Below are 3,360 nucleotides of genomic sequence, written 5' to 3' on the forward strand. Positions count from 1 at the left end.
CTTCCTTAGGATTTGCTTTCCAATTTTTATGTGTTTTTATATCTTGTCTGTATTATCCTCATTTATATCATGTTATGGCTGTGGCATGTGTGTTTTATGTAATCATTATCCTTTAGGCCTACATTTTTTTTTGCATGCTTCATCTCCTCCAGCCGCCAATATTATTATAAGGTTTTATTATCCGATGATTAATATCTACTTGTTGGCCACCTTGTGCTTGTCTGGGTCTGTCAGTTTTGGAGTACAGATCGTTTATCTTTGCGTTTTGGTATCCTACTTGTGGGAGGGTCACTTATGATTTTTAATGGAAGGATTTTAAATGCATGTGAATTGATACAAGTGTGATTGTATTGATTGTTTCATTACCTTTGTGGGAAATTCAGGCCATTCCTCTCCTTCAAATACACTTCTCTTCTGTCAATGTCAAAAGCAGTTTTTTGTGTTTTTTCTGTTTGGTTGTCGGTGCCCTTCTTCCTGCAAATGCCATCCTCTCTTCCATGTGGAGTATATAGAGTGGTTTTAGAAGCTCGTTCATTGGGGGATGATGATGCAAGTGAGGATAATTCTGTTAAACTTGGCAAGGTTTTCAATTTATTTACTCCCGCAGTGGATTTTGAGCTTCGCAAGCTTTTGGGATGTAGGTGGTTACAGGTTGCTCACCAAATTTCTTATGGTGAGCTTCTCTCTCATTTTATTACTATTTTCTATGATTTTCTGCTTGATTTGGATTTGGTTCGCCTCTTGGTATCCTCGTTTGTCTTTTTGATAGTGTGTAATTGGGAGTTGGTCTCTGCTGCATTAAATAGTTATCAGTTTGATATGGGCTCTTTTCCTTACGGGGGTTTTCTTCCTCACCATGAGCTTTTGGCTAATGGCTGGTTTGGTCATTTGCTTCATCAGTTATGAATGGGTTTGATATGCAATTCCTTGGAAACTACTAGAGCCTCTATGGATTTTTTGTTATATTTGGCTCCTAACCATTTTGTGGATAAAGCATGGGTTGTTTTTCAGGCTCTGCATTCACTGATCTCTTTGGGCTTTTTATGCTTTGCTTTGGCTTGTGTGGCATTCCCTTTAAGGGTGGTTTCACCTCTATTCTCTTCTCATCTGCCACCAGAAAAGAGCACTAGTTCCTGGTTCTTGGATATCTAACATATTGTCTTTGTTGTAGCTGGTGGTTTTTTGGTTTTCTTGCAAGGTTGCAGGCAGCATGGCTTTTTTTCTGTTCAAAATGGTTTGCATTGGTTCAGAAAGTGAATTTTCTCTCATGCAGCTGTCTTGTATCTCTTCACACCCATCTCTTCTTCAGTTGGAGTTATTCTGGTTTAAAATTGTCAGATAGGACTTTTTGTAAAAATAGGTACTGGTAGGAGGGTGGGGATTCTAGTAAAAAACATACTGGTTGTAAGGGCTATATATATCTCTGTTGTAAATTTTAAAATGGCCACAACTAGAGATTTTCTTGCGAATTCTTTCCTGCCGGTATGCCATGTCTGAACCCGATGTAAAATTTGCTTTTAATTAATATAAGTTAAGTGGATTTTCCACTTTTATCTAAAAAAAATAAAATTATTTATGAATTTTTTACTACAGCTTTTTAGAAATTTAGAAACTCCTACGTCTGACCACCTTACTTGGTCAAAACCTTATCAATTTTTTTTTTTATAAATTTTTCCCTATAGTAGATGAATCATATGATGTGATGCATGTTTCAGATTCAAAAAATGTTATACCATTTGAAAGTTATGAGTATTTTTCAATCAGTCTATCAATTAGGACTATTGTCAGAATTCAATTAGAAAATAAATAATAATTATTTATTAAAGTCGAAATAAGACAAGCCTTATATTGTTGGAAAGCTGAGAAGTCCTTAAAAAACCCTTTTCGTTTTTATCAATTTTGGCTACAAAAAAAGTCGTCAGCCACCAGTGTAAAGTTTGGAAAATCAAGGAATACTGGAAAACACGTTTTTTTAGTTGACTTTCCAGGCTTGTCACTTCCAAGCCAAATCCCAAAACATTCTCGATTTGAAATTTGAAATTTAAAAATTGTACAACAAAAATAGGATATCTGATTTTAATAAGTAAATTCACTAACTAAATTAGGGGAGACGGAGAGAGAGAGAGAGAGAGAGAGAGAGAGAGAGAGAGAGAGAGAGAGAGAGAGAGAGAGAGAGAGAGAGAGAGAGAGATGGGGAGGCTAAAGGGAGAGAGATGGGGAGAGGGAAGGGAGATAGAGATAGAGAGATTAGGGGAGAGATAGAGAGAGATATGACCCTTTACAATCTATACGGTGCCGTTATGGGTCATATGACCCCTTATAACACCATATGGTGTCGTTAGGGGTCCTATGGTGTCCTAAGGGGTCATATTGTGTCCTACAACCCCTTAGGATACCATATGACCCCTAACAACACAATTTGGTGTCTTAAGGGGTTATATGGTGTCCTAAGGGGTCATATTGTGTCCTACGACCCCTTAGGACACCATATGACCCCTTAAGACACTAAATTGTGTCATTATGGGTCATATTGTGTCCTAATGGGTCATATTGTGTCATATGATCCCTTTAAGACACCATATGACCCCTCAAGACATAATTTGACCCTTTACGACTGTATATAGTGTCGTTATGGGTCATACGGTCCCTTATGACACTATATGGTGTCGTTAGGGGTCATATGGTGTCCTAAGGGGTCATATTGTGTCCTACGACCCCTTAGGAAACCATACGACCCCTTAAGACACCATATTCTCTCTCTCTCTCTCTCTCATAATTTCTCTCTCTCTAAAATATGAGTAATAAAATCGGATATCCGATTTCTGTCATTTCCATTAATATGGCAATAGTAAAAAAAGGGTGGCAACAGGAAAAAAATTTGGGACCACAAATTTATACATTAAAACCAGATATTCAATTTTTGTAAATAAAAAAGAGCCTTGTGGGCCATTTTGAGGATTCCAATGACCCATAGTCTGCATATTAGGTTTTATGTCGACGATCACAGGTTTTCAGATAGGTTGAGACAAATTTTTTCTTTTGAGAGATTCTTAAAGTCAAATCTTACATTGTCAATCATTTAGGAGCATCTTGTGAAGGTAAATGGGGAGTAGTAGTTGTTGTAAGTCTAAACGCAAAAGAAAACTTTCAAATGACCAAATTGAAGTGTATAGAGAAAGAGATAGAGAAGGTCATAGGAGGAGAAGACAAGGTACGTTAAATATTGCTAATGTTACTTCAAGTGAAGATGAAATTGAATTTGAAAATGTGTCACAAGTTATTGAAAATGAAAATGTAGATTTTGAAAGTGAAAATGTTGAAAATGTTGAAAGTGATAATGAAAATGCTCAACATGTGGAA

Source organism: Cryptomeria japonica, chromosome 8 (assembly GCF_030272615.1).
Source record: "Cryptomeria japonica chromosome 8, Sugi_1.0, whole genome shotgun sequence".
Lineage (NCBI taxonomy): Eukaryota > Viridiplantae > Streptophyta > Pinopsida > Cupressales > Cupressaceae > Cryptomeria > Cryptomeria japonica.